This window comes from Muntiacus reevesi, chromosome 2 (assembly GCF_963930625.1).
Source record: "Muntiacus reevesi chromosome 2, mMunRee1.1, whole genome shotgun sequence".
Classification (NCBI taxonomy): domain Eukaryota; kingdom Metazoa; phylum Chordata; class Mammalia; order Artiodactyla; family Cervidae; genus Muntiacus; species Muntiacus reevesi.
The window spans coordinates 146863098-146884679 of NC_089250.1; the positions used below are offsets into that span (position 1 = coordinate 146863098).

The window sequence follows — 21582 nt, forward strand, 5'->3', positions numbered from 1 at the left end:
CTTCTGAGTCCCTGACCTGCTTTCTCCCTGCCTCTGCCTGCTGCGTGGCCAGAGGAGACCCCTGCTCTGCCGCAGCCAACTCTGGGACATCATTTGCTCCCTGATCCCCTCGGGGAGCTAGTGGAGGGATCTGCCAAGCTGGCTAGAGAGGAGCTGTGCGTAGCGGCCAGGGAAGCATGCCAGACGCTGCATCTGGCTCGGCTTCCCGCGCCGATTCCCCATCTGGCCAAGGCGTGGAGGTGAGATGAGAAACACACAGCCAGCCTCCTCCCCCAGCGCCCCCCAAAGTCACGTCATCCAGGCATTCCCTCCGGGAGGGCGGCCCGCTCCCTCTGACCTCAGCCTGTTTCACTTGGCCAGAGCCCACCCCCAGGGAGCAGGCCCCCTCCCCACACCCACACTCACACCCAGGCCCAAGCAGGGCAAGTCGTGAGCTATAGATCCCAGCCCTCCCAGGCCGCACACCGAAGCCCCAAATAAGGGCCCGCCCCTCCCAGCCCTGTTTTCGGCGATGCCAGCTGGGCTGTGGAGGGGGGCTGGGGGTTGGGACACTCGGCCAGGACACCGTGGCCTGTCATCTTCTAGCCTCTATGTAGAATCTCCCTCTAGCTTTAACCAAGGGATCAGGGCTGGGGAGAAAAGACAGACAAGTCCAGTGGGTGGTGTCTAACAGTTTCTGGTATGAAATCCGAGCTTTGCCTCTATGTGCAGTAAGAAAATTAGGTGGACAAATTATCTCACTTCTCTGAGCCTCCATTTCCTTGCCTGCAAACAGAGGGTAATAAGAGGACATGCCTTGCAGAGTTTGAGTGATGATTAAAATGCAAGCAGAGTGCTCAGCACACTCCTGGCCCACAGCAAACACCCAGCATTTGGTCGCTCATTTATTTCTTGGCTTCCTCTGGTGGCAGTGCCAGAGGAGGCTGAGTCCCACCAAGCTCCGCTGGCCAGTTCCAGATACAAGTGGGAAATCTGTTATGGTTATAGTGACTTCATCTGTCTTATTTATTTTGATAGCTACTTATGCTGGGAAATAGATGACTGGCCTTTTCTGGGTGTTTTACATACTGTGCACAAAAGCAAGGTTAGTAAATTTGCTATTTGGAATACACTCACTAATGGGATGCTTCTTATGTAGATATAACCCCTAGAAGCCCAAGCTCCCCAAAGAAATCCTGCGGCTCACACAACTACATACACACACACAGAGGTTCTTCCTTGGCATCCTGCCATGCCCCCTACTCCCCTAATCCCAGAAGCAATGCATCCAACATCAGACCCCTCATTCAGCTGTCTAATCGTAAGCTCTGCCCTGATACGCTGGCCAGCACTGTGAAGTAGAGAGAAGCAGCACTTTCACGCTCATTAACAAAGAGAACCCTAGGAAGCTCAGAGCAAGCCCAGGGCGGCCCCTTGGGTAGAGGCTGCAAAGAGGTTCACCTCCAACTCACAGCCCTAAAGGAAAGTGACGTCAACACCACCAAGCCCCCTTGGAGACTTCCCACCCACCCACCAGGGATAACCCTTTATATCCAAACGAATGAGTTGAACCATCCAACAGAAAAATGTTTAATGGGCCAAGAATGTAAGAAGGCATTTACCAAAAAAGAAATACAAGTGACTGAACCATCCACGGAAAGATATTCAACCTTACGTGGAATTGAAAAAGAAATCAGAACTCTTTTTCTTAACTAACTGACGAATCATTCAAGTTTGATAGGTCCCAGAGCTGATGAAGGTAAGAGGAAACAGACACGCCTCACACACTGTAGGAGGGACATGAAATCTTTTAAGAGGGCCATTTGCCAGTATATATCAAAATGAGAAATGCAAACTCTCTGACATACTTAGTTCCCCTGCTAGAAATTTATCCTGACTCACAAAATTTATCCTTGACTCATGAAAGTGTGTCAAGTTTTATGTTCAAGGGTGTTTGGAGCAAGATCCATCAAGTTGTTCTGGGACATCTTCAGAATTAAATACTTCGCAGCTATCCCAAGAGCAAGGTCTTCTAGTTTTGCCCACAGAGAGGTTAGGCCAAGAAGTAACAGAAAACTATGGGAGAATCAATCCTTCGGCATAAATACTTATTAAAGCAGTGCTGACTTTGTCTAAGAAGGTGTCATTCCTCATTCTGCTTTCATTGGTCTGGCTTTAACCACTTCCTTTCCAGGGCCGGATGCCTGGTCCCGGTCAGCCAAGTGCTGTAATTTTTACAGCATCTGAGAAGGGGACAGGAGCTCCAAGCAGGGTCTATGCTGGAGGCAGTCATATATAGCAAGCTCAGGGGACCCATACACCAACCCTGGAAACGGGCACAAGGATTGTCCCCATCTTACAGAAGATGTTAAGTTTCCAAGAGGGTAATAAATACCAAGCTCAGGAGACCAGTAATGCCAGCCCTGGAAAGGGGCACAAGGATTGTCCCCATCTTACAGAAGATGTTAAGTTTCCAAGAGGGTAATAAATACCAAGCTCAGGAGACCAGTAATGCCAGCCCTGGAAAGGGGCACAAGGATTGTCCCCATCTTACAGAAGATGTTAAGTTTCCAAGAGGGTAATAAATACCAAGCTCAGGAGACCAGTAATGCCAGCCCTGGAAAGGGGCACAAGGATTGTCCCCATCTTACAGAAGAAGATGTTAAGTTTCCAAGAGGGTAAGTGACTCACTTGAGGTCACACAGTTAGGATGTACTAGGCTTGGATTCCAAACTCTGTGCTCTTTCCCACCTTGTGACAGCCTCAGATCTCACACTACACCTCGTGAGCTCCCAGAAAGTTGAGGGAGCTTGGGGATGGGAGGCAGGAAAGAGCCTGCAGAAGCAGCTAAGCTGAGGGAAGGAGGGACAGTGGGCAGGGGCCAGGCCTCGGCCAGGACAGCCAAGTCAGGCCACTCAGCTTGCCGAGGCCTTACTCTTTACTGGTGTGAAAAGACATCTCAGCACCCACACTCCCTCCCTCCACCTGAGACTGCTACCCTAGGCTGTCCCCTGCCAGCTGGTGGCCACTCCTTGGCCCCTAGGAGGAAGCTCACAGGCCTGCTGGGCTATTTTGAAAGCTGAAGCCTTGTGGAATGTGCCCATATGGCACTCTCCTACTGACTGTCAAGGACCAGATGCCCGCCCCTTCTGCAGCACCCTGCAGAGGCAGAGGAGACATCCAGTGGGTCCTAAGAGCAGAGAAGGGCCTCCCTGTGGCTCAGATGGTAAAGAATTCACCTGTAGTGCAGGAGACCTGGGTTCAATCCCTGGGTTGGGAAGATCCCCTGGAGAAGGAAATGGCAACCCATCCAGTATTCTTGCCTGGAAAATTTCACAGACAGGGGAGCCTGAAGGGCTACAGTCCGTGGAGTTGCAAAAGGGTAAGACACGAATGAGTGACTAAGCATGCACATGCACAAGGGCAGAAGAGCAGGGATGGAATTTGGTTCTGCCAGTGGCTTTGGTCAACTCATTTCATCCCTGTGGGCCTCATTTCCTTGTCTTTGAAGGGGGAAGACATGAGAAAGGGCAGAGTGGGGATATGACTGCTGGTGTCTCTCCCCTCCCCCATCCCCAGCTTCTAAAATTCTCTGTTCTCTGAGCTTCTCTGTGGCTTGGGGAGGCTGTCTGTGCACAGGCTGGGTCAAATGCAAGGGCCACAGCCTGGAGTCAGAGGCTGGGGTTGGTATCCAGCATGGTCACCATGGGCTCTGTGCCCTTGGATCTAGAAGTCCTCAGATTCTACAGGAGGTTCTGGGTACATGCAAACATTCAGCAAGGCCGAGGACAGACTGCTAGTGTAGAGGACAACCACTCACCCTGTCCCCAACCCCAGGCCCTGAGGCTCTGACACCATCACCTTCATGGACACAAATGGGAGTCTCAATGGAGGGACTGAGGGAGCAAGAGCTGTGGCCCCCGAGTTTTGACCACACCTGGAAAGAGCCAGTGTCAGCCCATCAGGAAATCAGACTCTTGGAACCAGAAGGGAACCCGAAAGGTCACTAAGCCCTGCCCTGCACTTGCATCCATCCAGCGGGGGCAGGGAGGTGAAGAGCAAAGCAGTCTGTGCAATTTCTGGGCATCTGAGCATCAGATTGGTCCTCCTTACACTGCTCTGAATCTCCTGCCTGCTGACTGCCACCCACACCTGCTAGCTCTGCCCCTGGAGCCACAGGCTCAGATCAAACTCCTCTCCTTTAAGGAGGGTGCTGCACAAAGCCCCCTCTTCAGGTGTCTCCTCTGTTCCGGGTGGCCTGCCCCACTTCTCCTGTCGCTCCCCATGACCAGTCTTGCGTTCTCCTCCACCAGACTCTCCTCCACGTACCGTCCTCACACAGCATGCACCCGGCCAGACCTACCCTCCCAGGTGCAGACAGACCGAGATGGCGGAACAGAAGCACATTCTCACCACCTCCTTCCTCTAAACGATCCAAACCCTGGCATTCTGAGCAGTCTAAGAACCATGAACTCTGTGAACGAGTATCTAGGGTCGGAGAGTCACTCACGTGGCTGTCTGCCGACCTCTCGGATGACCCAAACCCTAACATGTCACACTTCCTCTTCTACGAAAACCAAACCTCCTGCTACCAGCACTTGGGCCACTGGTTTCTAGAATAAAAACATGTTACAATAATGCCTATTTGATCCCAATCTTCTTCAAGGTGTTTTTGGAAGCTGGGTTGTTGCCTGACACCGCCTTTCTCCTTCCTCCCTGGGTTGCCTATAGATGTGAGCAGTTCTGTTCAGTTCAGTTGCTTAGTCATGTCTGACCTTTGTAACCCCATGAACTGTAGCATGGCAGGCTTTCCTGTCTATCACCAACTCCTGGAGCTTACTCAAACTCATGTCCATTGAGTTGTTGATGCTTTCCAACCATCTCATCCTCTGTCGTCCCCTTCTCCTCCCACCTTTAATCCTTCCCAGCATCAGGGTCTTTTTCCAATGAGTCAGTTCTTTGCATCAGGTGGCCAAAGGATTGGAGTTTCAGCTTCAGCATCAGTCCCTCCAATGAATATTCAGAACTGATGTCCTTTACAATTGACTGGTTTGATTTCCTTGCTGTCCAAGAGTCTCAAGAGTCTTCTCTAACACCACAGTTCAAAAGCATCTGTTCTTGCCCTATGACCCAACAATCCCACTTCTGGGCATACACACCGAGGAAACCAGATCTGAAAGAGACACGTGCACCCCAATGTTCATCACAGCACTGTTTATAATAGCCAGGACATGGAAGCAACCTAGATGCGCATCAGCAGACGAATGGATAAGGAAGCTGTGGTACATATACACCATGGAATATTACTCAGCCATTAAAAAGAATTCATTTGAATCAGTTCTAATGAGATGGATGAAACTGGAACCCATTATACAGAGTGAAGTAAGCCAGAAAGATAAAGACCAATACAGTATACTAACGCATATATATGGAATTTAGAAAGATGGTAACGATAACCCTATATGCAAAACAGAAAAAGAGACCCAGATGTACAGAACAGAATTTTGGACTCTGTGGGAGAAGGCGAGGGTGGGATGTTTCGAGAGAACAGCATCGAAACACGTATATTATCAAGGGTGAAACAGATCACCAGCCCAGGCTGGATGCATGAGACAAGTGCTCGGGCCTGGTGCACTGGGAAGACCCAGAGGGATTGGGTGGAGAGGGAGGTGGGAGGGGGGATTGGGATGGGGAATACATGTAAATCCATGGCTGATTCATGTCAATGTATGACAAAAACCACTACAATATTGTAAAGTAATTAGTCTCCAACTAATAAAAATAAGTGAAAAAAAAAAAAGCATCAGTTCTTTGGCACTCAGCCTTCTCATTGGTCCAACTCTCACAACCATACCTGACTGCTGGGCTTCCCTGGTGGCTCAGATGGTAAAGATGTGAGCATGATGACCTTAAAATCCCATCCAAGTCATGGACAAACACTTTGGGTCAGAGGCAGAGAACACAACCCTGTGGCACACGCCTAGAGACTCTTCTCAGGTCAGCGTTGACACACTCAACTCAGTTCTGGATGAAGCTGAGAACAAGGGCCTCCCAGATAAACCACAGTTGTGTATACAACAAATTTCCAGACTGTAAGAGGAACTCTTGGTACAAAGGATTCATCAGCAGATTTGTTCAAAAAACAAGAAGTCCTCTCGGAAGGACTTCCCTGGCAGTCCAGTGGTTAAGACTCGAAACTTACAATGCAGGGGATGGAGGTTTGATCCCTGGTCAGGGAACTAAGATCCCACATGCCAAGTGGTGCAGCAAAACCCAAAACCAAAACAAACAAACAAAAAAGGAAGTCCCCTTGTAAATTAAAGAAATCACAAATTGACCTGTTTTGCATACCTACCGTTTCATTAACTCTAGCCAAAAAAGATGTCTGCATGTGTTCAGGTCTTACCACTTGCCAGACTCCCATCCGAGCATTTCAGGCACAAAGGTCGTGTCAGTAACACTGTCACTCCCATTGTGCAAGCAAGGGCACCTGGGCTTTGAAAGGTCACATGACTCACCTAAGGTCACACAGATGGAAACCCGGATGCACGGCCAGTCTGGGGGACTCCGAAACTTCTGCCCTTTCTACTGGACGATGCTGTCTCTCGGGTTTCCCTAAAGAAGGCTCCACTTGATTCTGTCCTTTTTCTGCACTGATCCAAGAATCCCCCAACCCAGGCCCTTTATATGCTCTCTAGCTTCTCTCATGATCAGAGAGCTTTAGATCTACTGGGAACAGGGCCAGCCTTGGAACCCAGAATGTGGGTGGAGCTGGCTCCTGATGCTAGGACTGTTTTCTTAGTGAGCCCAATGGCATCTGGTGCCCCAGGCACACTTGAGAACCTGGCAGCAACCTAGGCCCAGCCCCAGGTTAGGAGAAAGTAGCATTCCTGGGCCTCACCTAACTACCTATACAATGGGAATCACAGTGGTAATAGGGAACTGCCCTCATGGGGTTGTGGTGAGGATCCTGAAACACCTCCCTCCCCGCTACCCCACTGAGACTTTGTCAATGCTGTTTCCTCTGCTTGGAACACCCTTCTCTTTCCTTCCAAATTTGCAGGGCTGCCTCCTGTTCATCTCATCCCATTATGAGATGGCTAGATAGCATCACCGACTCAATGGATATGAGTTTGAGCAAACTCTGGGAGACGGTGAAGGATATGGAAGCCTGGCGTGCTGCAGTCCATGGGGTTGCAAAGAGTCGGACGCGACTGAATGACTAAACAACTCCTGTTCGTGCTTCAGAGCATGCTGCTCCTATCCTAATCTCACTCCGTCGCTGCAGGTCCACGCATGAAACTGTTCATAAAGTCGGTCTTCCCAGCCAGCCTGTAATCCCCTTCCTCTTCTGACTTGTAATTGTTTTGATTCATGCAGGAACTTGCAACACTTCAAAGGGTGCCTGGAACACAGCAGGCATTTAATAAATGCTTGTCGGATAAATGAAAGATCAGATGAGAAAACAGAGGTGGGCATGCTTTCCTCAAGGACAGCATGGCTGAACCAGTGCAAGGGTTCTGCATGCACAGCATTAGGGAACTAGGAAAAGGTGCCTGGAGGGGGCTGGGGGTCAAGGACAGGTGTGTTTCCAATTGGGCAGGAGGTGGGGAGAAGCAGAGAGCATGGATGTGATCAAGGGATGAATCCAGTTCCCTCCCAACAAAGATGTCCCAGGGCTAACCTGTTATCCTGACATGTCCACACCCATTGTGGTGACCATACTCATGGATTAACCCGGGGAGTTCGGGTGGAGGAAGGATGGGGTTGGTGGGGGGGGGGGTGTCATCACTCTGGAATCAAGGAAATTTGGCCCTCAGCAGTTACTGTGTATTATTAGCTGTGACTCGGGGGCCATGGCCTTGGGGTGGTGGTGAAGACTGGGCCCTGGCTCACTTGGGAGGGCTGGTGGAATTCCTGCTATTTCTGGACCTTCCTTCTCTTCTGTTTCCCCAGCCTGGGGTGCCCACTCCTTCCTAAATCCCTTCTCTCCCCTCCCCTCCTCTCTCAGACCCTCCCTCCCTGATAGCTCTATTCAAGCGGAGTCACTACCACGGGATCAGGCAAAGAGAATGTGCTTTGGAGTTCAATGTGTGAGGTGTTCTTTTTTAATTGAAGTATAGTTGCTGTACAATGTTATATAGGTTACGGGTGCACAATATAATGATTCACAATTTTTAAAAGGCTACACTCCATTTATAGTTATTACGAAATATTAGACATGTGAGCTTGAGCCCAGATCCACCACCCATGAGCTGTGTGGTGTTGAGTAAGTGACAAAACTTCTCTGCGAATCTCACAGGGTTGCTGTGAAAATTAAAAAGAAGTCATGGGCACAAGGCATGTAGCACAGAGCCTGGCACACTATATGCACCCTAAATTCCTTCCAGCCCCTCCTGAGAGTTCACCTGGAGCTTCTGGTTCCAAATTGTCTTTCTAAAGAGGAAGTGTTCACTCTCCACCTCAACTGTGAAGTGTTGAGGACAAGGCTGTTTCCTGGCCATCTCTGCACAGTCCTCAGACAGAGGGGGCAGTGTTGAAAGACATGGGCCTAGGGTAAACTCTAGGGTTTCCCTGATTGCTCAGGGGTAAAGAATCTGCCTGCCAATGCAGGAGACGCAGGTTCAATCCCTGGGTTGGGAAGATCCCCTGGAGAAGGGCATGGCAACCCACTCCAGTGTTCTTGCCTGGAGAATCCCATGCTCAGAGGAGACTGGCAGGCTACAGTCCTTGGGGTTGCAAAGAGCCAGACACGACTTTGTGACTAAACAACAGCAACAGGTGTAAATTACAGCCCTGCCACAGACCATCCGTGTGACCGTGGGCAAACATTTCTACACCTGCTGGAGCCTCTGTTTCCTCACCTGTTAAATGGAGGTAACAAAAGTGGATGGTGATAGTCCTGCCTTTGTAGAGGGCTGGTGTGAGGCTTATAGTGAGGTCTGTGTTTACTGAGTTTTGAGAGACTTTATTTTTGGGGGCTCCAAAATCACTGCAGATGGTGACTACAGCCATAAAATTAAAAGACACTTGCTCCTTGGAAGAAAAGCTATGGCCAACCTAGACAGCATATTAAAAAGCAGAGATATTACTTTGCCAACAAAGGTCCGTCTAGTCAAAGCTATGGTTTTTTCCAGTAGTCAAGTATGGATGTGAGACTTGGACTATAAAGAAAGCTGAGTGACGAAGAATTGATGCTTCTGAACTGTGGTGCTGGAGAAGACTCTTGAGAGTCCCTTGGACAAGGAGATCCAACCAGTCAATCCTAAAGGAAATCAGTCCTGAATATTCTTTGGAAGGACTGATGCTGAAACTGAAACTCCAATACTTTGGCCACCTGATGCAAAAAACTGACTCATTAGAAATGACCCTGATGCTGAGAAAGATTGAAGGTGGGAGGAGAAGGGGTTGACAGAGGACGAGATGGTTGGATGGCATCACTGACTCAATGGACATGAGTTTGAGCAAGCTTAGGGAGTTAGTGATGGACAGGAAAGTCTGGCATGCTGCAGTCCATGGGGTCACAAAGAGTTGGACACAACTGAGCGACTGAACTGACTGACTGACACAGTCCCTGGATAGAATTCAGCAAGTGCCAGAAATGGTGGTCATCAGCCTGGCAGGGCCCAGCATGGTGGCACAAGACGCTGTACCTTTTGGAAGGGAAGGAGGGAAGTCTTTGTAATAGGACGCTGTGGTCCTCCATCAGCTGATGCAGACCATCTTGATAGCCACACCTGGCCGGGGATGAGAGACTTGTGCTCAGGAGAGGAAGATGGCAAGCTCCTGAGAGCATCGGGTCCCAAAGCAGCAGGAGGGACACAAGTCTACTTTCCGCACCTGGGAGTTCTTCCCAATGAGTCAAGGACAACATTCTCAGGTTTAAAAACAACATTCTCACATCTCAAGTCTGGTGAGCAATTTTACTGCTGCTCCTCGCATGAGCTTCCCCCAGCTCATTAAAGCGGGCAGGCCAGCAGCTCAGCACTTGGTCAGCTTTGAAGCATCACCGTCCCTGGGGGACAGCCCTGAGATAACCCAGCCTAACTTTTTAATAAAAGCAAGCTGATTCCTGGTCTCTTTCCAATTAAAGGCAGGCCGCCTGGCCTTATGGCGCTCCCCCAGCTTCACAAGCTCAACCTGGCGAAGGGAGGTGGGCTGGGGAAGCCAGCGGGATCTCATCACTCAGATATTCCACTTCAGGGTCGGGGGCCCTCCCTGGCCGAGAGCCCAAAGGCAGGGCCTCTGCTAGAGCCATCAGCCCTATCTTCCAGGGCCCATCTTCATTCCAGGCCCACGACGAGGACTCTCTTCCTGTGAATCTGCCTTTCAGGTCTTGCGAGAACAAAGACTGTTTCTGTTCAGCACTTCCTCCCCCTCCTCCTAAGCTCACCCCCAGGCCGAGTCACAGTCGGCCCATCGCTGGGGTGAGCCGAGATACAGACACCAGTGCGCTCGTTAATTTATTTCCCAGGTAAACGGCACGGGCACGACTTCTGCCATGGCATATGGAAACACACACTCACACACACGTACACACTTTCTTCTCTCAACGGGGCAGTCGCCCGTTGCTGCTCACGCTGTCTTGACAGTTCTTCCTCCTTTTGAAGTCTCCACCACGTCTTTTGCCCACTGAGTGGGACGGTCCACACTGCCGGGTTCTTATTTTCTTAACACGATGGAAATATTTGGCCTTTTCCATAATATTTAGCTCTCCTGATGCAATACATAGGCAGCACTTTTTTTCACGTTGTGTTTTCAAGGGACTGTTTATTTAATGGCGATCCGTAGGATACCACACACTACTCTGGAAGGCAAGTTCTGCAGGCAGGGGTGGAGATGGAGGCTGGGGGGGCGGGGATGAGCAGAGGAACCATCTAAAATGTTGTGCTCCCCACCCCAATTCTGGGATACAAGCAGCTATCCAATCTTCTCTAAAGGGTGTAATTTATTATGTCTCTTTTAAGAGGCTCTCAGAGTTACTCTCCCAAGAACCACTCCACCCCAAAGAGCAATAAATGAGTCTAAAATGAACATGTGCAAGAGTAAGAAGGTAATGCCACTTTTTAAAGGGAGGATTCTGTTTGTTTGTTTAAATAGGTCTGATTTGAGACTTTGAAAACAAAGGATTAACGTGTAATCCTGTGTCAACCACCCAACAAGTATTTACCGAGCACCTGCTAAGTGCAAAGCTCTAGGAACAGGAGTTGCGGGGGGGCAGCAGGGGGGTCAGGCAGGCAGGCTCTGCAGAGCCAGAGGGTTAGGAAGACCCTAGTCACCACCCTCCCAGTGCTCACAGAGGACCTGGAGAAATCAGGCAAACATTTAACGTGTACCTAATACAGGCCCTAAAGCCACATTTGTGCTTTGCTGGAACCAGGCAAGGTTGTAGACTTCAGTAATAGTCCACCCCAACAACATAAGATGTCATGGAACAGGGAACTCCCTGGAGGTGAAGTGGTTAAGACTCCCCACTCTCACTGGGGAGGGCTCAGGTTCCATCCCTGGCCGGGGAACTAAGATCCCACAAGCTGTGCAATGTGGCCAAAAAAATAAAGATGTCATAGAACAGTTATGATTAATTATCCATTGAAATGTTCAGGCCAAAAGTTGGATAGTATTAGGTAGGGGTCTTTTTCCCTATAATTAACCTGAGCAAATAAGCCCAACTGATTTCTATTTGCAAACAAGGCTGCAGGCTACATTTTTAAAAGAGAATGAAATCCCAGACCTGGCTTCTGTGATGGGAGCAACAACCGGGGCAAGTCTGCAGTCCTACCCCACCACCCATGGCACACACAGATGAATGAAGCCATTTCTGGGGCAGTCACAAGAATAGCCGGTGAGGCTTGGAGGCACTGGGCAAAGGGGGAAAATGAGATAAGAGGGGCTTATTCCGGATTAACTTGACAAACAAAGGAGGTTTAGTTTTGAAAAGCTGCTGAGTTCTTAAGATAACTGAGAAAGGTTTTGGGTTTCTGGTCCCATTAGTGAGAACTGGGTGGGGAATTGTAAAAAGAACTTTCATTACAGGCAAGGGAGACAGGCCAGGAAGGAATGATATGAAGACATTAAAATTTACTACGTCTTCCAATCTTGGTTGGATTGGTCCATGGGGGAGAAGTGCCAACAGCCTGTAAGATCCTCTCTGGAAAGGAGAGAGAAAAACCTACTCTTCTGGATAATACTAAGTGTTGGTGAGGGTGTAGGGAGATAGAACCCTGGTTCACTGCTGGGAGGCGAATAAACTGCATAGCTGTTCTAAAAAAACAATAGGGTGGTATTTAAACTCAGTTTGTATATGCCCTGTGCCGTAGTGATCCCACTCCTGGGTGTCCCTGCTGGGAAATCTGTGCAGAGTGAAAGGGCTGCAGTGTACAGGGATGTTTTTCTGCAACAATGTTTGCAGTAGAAAGTGTTGGAGGTAAGCTAGGTGTCCATTAAGAATAGGGAGCCAGTAAGCAAAATGTGGTGGCTGACAGTATGGAATACCCACACAACAGGCAGGAGCAATAAAGCAGATGCATACAACAATGTGAACAGATCTTACAAACACTGTACTGAGGAAAAAGGGAAATCATCCAACCAAATCTACAGCACACCATTTACCTAGATTACAAACCACACATACGAACAAAACAACCTGTTTTCTAAGGATGTGTGCGTTGTGCTCAGCTGTGTCTGACACTTTGTAGTCCCACGAACCAGGCTCCTCTGCCCATGGAATTCTCCCAGAAAGCATACTGGAGTGGGTTGCCATTTCCTACTCCAGGAGATCTTCCTGACCCAGGGATCGAACCCCTGTCTCTTGCATTTCCTGCATTGGCAGGTGGATTCTTTACCACTAGCACCACCTGGGAAGAAGCCCCCTTCTGAGGACACATGGGTTTACGTTAAACAGGTTAGAGGGGATGCATAACAGGGAAAGGATAGCAGTGAAGATTAAAGATGAAGAAGGAAAAATAAAAAGAAAGCAGGAGGAGGGCACTGCAATGGGATGATGTGCAATAAACTGAAAAACACAATTAACTTGCTGCACCTGAGGGCAGAAAAACCAGCATATGACCTACTCTTTCGGGCAGGAAAGGCAAGATACAGAGCCAAGGCCAGCAAGTATTGACAGAGGGCACACTCAGGGTCCTCCAGAGCCCTTGTCCTAAGGAGTTTAGCATCTGGTGAGTAGCCTGGAGTGTAAGGACAAGGACCCTGTCTGTCCCTCCTCATCCTAAGTGTCTGGGTTAGTGTTTCACACATGCTTGTTCAATTAATCCTGCAGAGGGAAGAAATATGTAAACCAGTAGTTATTACAAGCTAGGAGTGGAGGAAGCCCATCTGTCTCGGGTAGATTTCGATGGTCCTTTAGAAGACACATCTGATGTGGGGCTTAACGGATTTAGCAGGTGAGAGGGCAAGTTCCAGGCAATGAAAATGGCTTTGGGGCAAAGGTGCCGGGAGAGATGCTGGGTGACCACAAGGTGACCATTCCAGTCTTGGCTGGCTGCAGTGCCCTGGAGAAGCCCATCTAAACTGCCATGTGGTCTAGAATTAGGGTGATGGAGAAAGGAGTGCAAGATGGAAATGAAAAGCTGATGAATCTGTGAGACAGCACAGAAGTAAACCTCGGCAGTACTTCCAGCACTTCACTCAGCATCAGAAGTTCCTGGGGAGCTTTGAAAAAGACATGGACTTTGGGTCCCGCCGTCATGCCAGGCTACCTGAATCAGCCTCCAGGTTTGGAGCACGTGATCCTAAAGAAATAAATTCTTCACCAGCTTCCCAGGTATATCTGGGAACCACTCCTCAGCAGATCACGGAATCCAAGTGAATGTCAGGGGATTAGTCAAATGTCACTCCCAGATTTTTACTCTGGAGATTGGGAAAACGGTGGTGCTGTTAATTTAAATACTTGGGCGGTCAGGGAGTAGGGTAGGGTGAGTGGCAGGGGACAGTCTGCCCTCGGGGTGAAGGTGTTGGCTGTGTGGAGCCAGGAGAAGGTCCTCCTGGGGACACAGATCTGCCCTGAGGTCATAGATTAAGTGGAAAAGAAGATCCAGAAGCAAAGAGCATAGAGAGGAGGAAATGGAAGCACAAGGTTTCATGACTGGACAGAATCTAGGGAAACACCTTTGTTTGGGAAGTGGAAAGGGGTTATCCCAGGAGATAAGAAAAATGATGAGAAGTGAGGAAAACCAGCCAGAGAAAGACCACGAAGTCAGCAGCTGCAGTGGAATCTCACCCATCTGGTGCTACCTTCACCCTCCGGGTCCATCCCTCCTGACTACAACCCCCTCAAGGGGCTGAACTTAATTCAGATGACCCGTATATCTACTACTGTGGGCAAAAATCCCTTAGAAGAAATGGAATAGGTCTCACAGTCAACAAAAGAGTCAGAAATGCAGTACTTGGGTACAATTTCAAAAACAACAGAATGATCTCTGTTCATTTCCAAGGCAAACCATTCAATATCACAATAGTCCAACTCTATGCCCCAACCACTAATGCCAAAGAAGCTGAAGCTGAATGGTTCTATGAAGATCTACAAGAAAGATGCCCTTTTCATTACAGAGGACTGGAATGCAAAAGTAGGAAGTCAAAAGACACCTGGAATAACAGGCAAGTTTGGCCTTGGAGTACAAAATGAAGCAGGGCAAAGGCTAACAGATTTTGCCAAGAGAATGCATTGGTCATAGCAAACACCCTCTTCCAACAACACAAGAGAAGACTCTACACATGGACATCACCAGATGGCCAACACCAAAATCAGATTGATTATATTCTTTGCAGCCAAAGATGAAGAAGCTCCATACAGTCAGCAAAAACAAGACCAGGAACTAACTGTGGCTCAGATCATGAACTCCTTATTGCAAAATTTAGACTTAAATTGAAGAAAGTAGGGAAAACCACTAGACCATTCAGGTATGACCGAAGTGACAAATAGATTCAAGGGATCAGAGTCGATAGATTAAAGTACATGAAGAACTATGGACGGAGGTTAGTAGCATTGTATAGGAGGTGGTGATCAAAACCATCCCCAAGGAAAGGAAAGATATACCCATCTGAATGCAGAGTTCCAAAGAACAGGAAGGAGAGATAAGAAAGCCTTCCTAAATGATCAATGCAAAGAAATAGAGGAGAACAATAGAATGGGAAAGACTAGAGATCTCTTCAAGAAATTAGAGATACCAAGGGAACATTTCATGCAAAGATGGGCATAACAAAGGACAGAAATGGTATGGACCTAACAGAAGCAGAAAATATTAAGAAGAGGTGGCAAGAATACACAGAAGAACTGTACAAAAAAGATCTTCATGACCCAGATAACCATGATGGTGTGACCATGCACCTAGAGCCAGACATCGAGCAGTACGAAGTCAAGTGGGCCCTAGGAAGCATCACTACGAACAAAGCTAGTGGAGGTGATGGAATCCCAGTTGAGCTATTTCAAATCCTAAAAGATGCTGCTGTGAAAGTGCTGCATTCAATATGCCAGCAAATTTGGAAAACTCAGCAGTGGCCACAGGACTGGAAAAGGTCAGTTTTCATTCCACTCCCAAAGAAGGGCAGTGCCAAAGAATGCTCAAACTACCACACAATTGCACTCATCTCACACGCTAGTAAAGTAAAGCTCAAAATAATCCAAGCCAGGCTTCAACAATACGTGAATTGTAAACTTTCAGATGTTCAAGCTGGATTTAGAAAAGGCAGAGGGACCAGAGATCAAATTGCCAACATCTGTTGGATCATTGAAAAAGCAAGGGAGTTCCAGAAAAACATCTATTTCTGCTTTATTGACCACACCAAGGTCTTTGACTGTGTGAATCACAATAAACTGTGGAAAATTCTGAAAGAGATGGGAATACCAGACCACCTGACCTGCCTCTTGAGAAATCTGTATGCAGGTCAAGAAGCAACAGTTAGAATTGGACATGGAACAACAGACTGGTTCCAAATCAGGAAAGGGGTACGTCAAGGCTGTATATTGTCACCCTGCTTATTTAACTTATATGCAGAGTACATCATGAGAAACACTGGGCTAGATGAAGCACAAGCTGGAATCAAGATTGCCAGGAAAAATATCAATAACCTCAGATATGCAGATGACACCACCCTTATGGCAGAAAGTTAAAAGGAACTAAAGAGCCTCTTGATGAAAGTGAAAGAGGAGAGTGAAAAAGGCTGGTTTGAAACTTCAGTTCAGTTCAGTTCAGTCGCTCAGTCGTGTCCAACTCTTTGCAACCCCATGAATCACAGCATGTCAGGCCTCCCTGTCCATCACCAACTCCTAGAGTCCACCCAAACCCATGTCCATTCAGTTGGTGATGCCATCCAACCATCTCCTCCTCTGTTGTCCCCTTCTCCTCCTGCCCTCAATCTTTCCCAGCATCAGGGTCTTTTCAAATGAGTCAGCTCTTCGCATCAGGTGGCCAGAGTATTGGAGTTTCAGCTTCAGCGTCAGTCCTTCCAAAGAACACCCAGGACTGATCTCTTTTAGGATGGACTGGTTGGATCTCCCTGCAGTCCAAGGGACTCTCAAGAGTCTTCTCCAACACCACAGTTCAAAAGCATCAATTCTTTGGCGCTCAGCTTTCTTTATAGTCCAACTCTCACATCCATATATGACCACTGGAAAAACCATAGCCTTGACTAGACGGACCTTTTTTGACAAAGTAATGTCTCTGCTTTTCAATATGCTGTCTAGGTTGGTCATAACTTTCCTTCCAAGGATTACCGTCTTTTAATTCATGACTGCAATCACTATCTGCAGTGATTTTGGAGGCCAGAAAAATAAAGTCTGACACGGTTTCTACTGTTTCCCCATCTATCTGCCATGAAGTGTTGGGACCAGATGCCATGATCTTAGTTTTCTGAATGTTGAGCTTTAAGCCAACTTTTTCACTCTCCTCTTTCACCTTCATCAAGAGGCTCTTTAGTTCTTCACTTTCTGCCATAAGGGTGGTGCCATCTGCATATCTGAGGTTATTGATATTTCTCCCGACAATCTTAATTCCAGCCTGTGCTTCCTCCAGCCCAGCGTTTCTCATGATGTACTCTGCATATAAGTTAAATAAGCAGGGTGACAGTATATAGCCTTGACATACTCCTTTTCCTATTTGGAACCAGTCTATTGTCCTATGTCCAGTTCTAACTGTTGCTTCCTGACCTGCATACAGGCTTGAAGCTTAATATTCAAAAACCCTAGATCATGGCATCCGGTCCCATCACTTCATGGCAAATAGATGGGGAAACAATGAAAACAGTAACAGACTTTATTTTCTTGGGCTCCAAAATCACTGCAGATGGTGACTGCAGCCATGAAATAAAAGATGCTTGCTCCTTGGAAGAAAAGTTATAACCAACCCAGACAGCATGTTAAAAAGCAGAGACATTACTTCATTGACAAAGGTCCATCTAGTCAAAGCTATGGTTTTTCCAGTAGTCATGTATGGATGTGAGAGTTGGACCATAAAGAAAGCTGAGCGTTGAAGAATTGATGCTTTTGAACTGTGGTGTTGGAAAAGACTCTTTGAGAGTTTCTTGGACAGCAAGGAGATCTAATCAGTCAATCCTAAAGGAAATCAGTCCTGAATATTCATTGGAGGGACTGAGCTGCAGTTGAAACGCCAATACTTTGACCAATACTGATGCGAAGAACTGACTTATTGGAAAAGATCCTTATGCTGAGAAAGACTGCAGGTGGGAAGAAAAGAGGACGACAGAGGTTGAGATGGTTGGATGGCATCACCAACTCAATGGACATGAGTTTGAGCAAGCTTAAGGAGTTGGTCCAAACTGAAAGGAGTTGGTGATGGACAGGGAAGGCTGCAGTGTTATAGCACTGGAGTGCTGCAGTCCATGGGATTGCAAAGAGTCAGACACAAGTGAGTGACTGAACTGAACTGAAAGGGGCTACAGGTTATCAAGGCTTAACCTAAAAGCAGAATGGAGTCAGCTCTGCGGACAAACTGCAGCTACCTCCACCCCCTTGTGTTACAGTCCAGCGAGGGCTATAGATCTGCCTTTTGCTTCTTTTACTCTAGTCCAGTGGTTCTGACGCTGCACAGAATCATGCACAAAGTACCCTCAGCACTGAACTGGAAGAGCAATTTAAGGGATGTTCAGTCCTCCTTGTTGGCTCGAGAGCCTGACCCACACATCAGGTGTGGCTGTATCACACTGCCATCCCCTCGCGGTCTTCCAGTTTCCTCCGGTCCCTGGAGTCCAATCCATCCTTCACACCACGTGTGCAGTTACATCTTTAAACACACCCTGGGTCACGTCAAGCAACACCTCCAGGGGCTTGTGTTTGCAGGGAAGTCTGAAGACCCAAGCATGATGCTCCAGCCCCGGGCCTCAGTATCTCTGCATGCCCCAAGGTCCTACCACTGGTCTCCTGAGGGTTCCCCATCATCTATTGGCTGCTCTGTCGCCACCTTCCCCAGGAAGAACTGTCTTTCCCCCACCCCCACCCCCACCCCCTTCGTAACCTCAGGAATGAGAGCAAGAGCTCCGGGGGCCAGGGCACCTGGCTCGGATTCCCAGCCCACCAGTCACTGACTCCGCCACCCTGGCTCAGACTCTTTCCCCTTTGGTAAGATGGTGATGAGATAACACGTCTACCTACCTCCAGGGTTGTGAGGATTAAGTGACAGAGAACTCAGAAAGCACTCAACAGTGCAGGGCACAGAGTAAGCAGTCCACCAGACACACACATGTGCTCACGGGCACACAGATGCACACACGCTTCTGTGCACATCCGCTGTTGTATCTCCACAAAGCATTCATTTCACGCTCGATGCTCTGATACATGATACACCCCACCCAAGGCACTGAACAGATAAGCTCTACTCCCAGGTAGGGCTCACCCAGTGTGGTGGGCTCTGGGCTACTTTTTGTAATTGCTACTTTTGTTATTTCAAGAGTCACTCAACCGTGCTCGCTTCGGCAGCACATATACTAAAATTGGAACGATACAGAGAAGATTAGCATGGCCCCTGAGCAAGGATGACACGCAAATTTGTGAAGCGTTCCATATTTTTAAGCCAGAAAGATAAAGAACATTACAGCATACTAACACATATATATGGAATTTAGAAAGATGGTAATGATAACCCTATATGCAAAACAGAAAAAGAGACACAGAAGTACAGAACAGACTTTTGAACTCTGTGGGAGAAGGTGAGGGTGGGATGTTTCGAAAGAACAGCATGTATATATTATCTATAGTGAAACAGATCACCAGCCCAGGTTGGATGCATGAGACAAGTGCTCGGGCCTGGTGCACTGGGAGGACCCAGAGGGATCGGGTGGAGAGGGAGGTGGGAGGGGGGATCGGAATGGGGAATACATGTAACTCCATGGCTGATTCATATCAATGTATGACAAAACCCACAGAAATGTTGTGAAGTAATTAGCCTCCAACTAATAAAATAAATAAATAAATAAAAATTTTTAAAAATAAAAATAAATAAATAAACAAAAAGTCCCTTTAAAAAGTAAAAAAAAAAAAGAGTCACTCAACCAAATTCTGTGTTGGAATCAAAGCTATGTTAAGATGCCCCTATCTTTCTTGCCCTTTTAAATTCTGATTTAGATCCAACTTCCATACCAATGACCAAGGCACCTGATTCTGAGTTTAATATTTTTCTCAATAAATACAAAATGAATTTTTTAATATGAATTATTGCTTTATGGTAAATTTTCAAAATCATTAAATAAACAAAGAAGGAATATAAACATTTAAACGTTAAAAAAATTTTAAATTTTTATTAACTTATCTTTGTACTTTTTTACTTTGAACTTTTTTTGTTTTACAATTCACTGGAATATAAACTCCCTGGGACAGGGATTTTTGTCTGCTTTTGTGTGCTATATAGTCTTGAACCTAGAACAATGCCTGGCACATAGTAGGCATTTAACAAACCTTTGCTGAATGAATGAATGAACAAATGAAGAATACATGTAACATTTAACAAATCCTTCTAGGCAGCAATCAAAATAAATAAAGGCTAAAATTTTAACATTTTTTAAATTAGAGAAATACATTATGGATAAAGTTTAAATACCTTGTTCTCCTCCCAGCCCCATTTCTCTCTCCCCATCTAAAAGTGGTCAGTGTCATGAATTTTTTTGCATGTATCCTTCTGATCTGTGGTTTTTACTTTTTCCACAAACATATGTAAACATGTATAATGCACTATTTTCTTGGGAATAATTTTTAATTTATAGTAATGGTATGAAATTTAGATAAGTAATATTTACATAAATGGTGTGATAGATAATATTCTATCGCTTGCTTTTTCACTCAGTATCGTCCTGGGGATCATTCCAGGTTGACATTTATAAATCTTATTCACTGTAACTGCACAGAATTCCATCATATGAACATACTGTATTTATTTATCTATCCTCTTCTCCTGAGAGTTTGTGTTATTCCAAGTGGAAGCCTTAGTTCACAGAGTATTTAAGTTCTGTTCCTCCCCAGGCACATGGTAGGACTCTGCTTCCACCAGCAACATCTGAGGCTCCCCACTTCCTTATAGTCTAAACAACACTTGGTATTGCTAAGACATTGCCCCCTGTGTTTCCAATGGGGAAATCACATAATCTTTCGAACAAAACTGCTAAGTAGGGGACTCAGAGTACAGAATATACCAAATACTTGGGTTGACCAAAAAGCCTTTTGCATTGTGCTTTTGCTTTTAAACATCGCTTTAGCCTGATGCTCAGCCAAAATTATGGAGGGAGATGTAAGATAATACCATGTTCCTGAACTGATTTCACAAACATCAGGGATCCACAAGGGTCTTCATTGGAAATGTCAGTTCTCATTGTATGAAATTAGATACCAAAGGAATAGAAAAATGGATTAAATGTGTGCTGACCTACCTGTCCTAAATCCTAGATACTCTTTCCTATCAATGTTGCTTTGACAGTGTATCCTACAAAAATAGTAGCCCAAGTTCCCAAATACACACACATACACACACACACACACACACACACACACACACACACACACACACACACAAGGATGTTTAGGGCACCACTATCTAAAATGGCAAAAATAAAGAAGTTGAAAATGACCTAAACGTTCATTAATCCTATAGTTTTTTAAATTATAATTTTTTTGTTATCTACTTCTGAACTGCCTTAAGAGTAAGATGATAAATTTCTATATAGCTAAAGATAGTTTTAGACGGGATTTAGTTACTTGCAGCCAAGTGCCTCCTAACGGATTTCCAGTTTTGCACTGGACCAGCTCTAGCTAGAGGACAAATAAATGCTGCCTGAGTCCACATGCAGAGGACTCCGAAACACTTGGCAACTTCCCCATCAGCTGCCCCCAAGAGATAAGTCCCATGACCCTGCATCTCAAGGGAGGAGAGCCTGACCAGGAACCCAGCGACTTTCACCAGAATGTGGTAAGGGGGCTGGGCAGTTAGTCAACATTAAAAACAAATAAAGATGCTGTGTTGTCTCTCTCCCCATCCCCTCCCGGAAAGAGAGTCCCCCGGGACAGATAAGCAAAGACTTTGCGCAGTTTCCACCCTGCCCCCGCGCTGCTGACCAGGCCAGAGGAAGTAATGGAAATAAACTCTAGGC

At 47.0% G+C, this 21582-nt stretch overlaps 1 protein-coding gene and 1 non-coding gene across 3 annotated transcripts in view; one reads left to right on the plus strand and one right to left on the minus strand.

The window, feature by feature from the left end:
- The window catches only part of SH3PXD2A (SH3 and PX domains 2A), a 248330-nt gene that overhangs the window by 205772 nt on the left and 20976 nt on the right, over positions 1-21582 (minus strand). The window lies entirely within an intron of this gene.
- On the plus strand, positions 18910-19016 carry LOC136162003 (U6 spliceosomal RNA). The gene has a single exon (XR_010661856.1). It is a non-coding gene; the product is annotated as a U6 spliceosomal RNA (small nuclear RNA).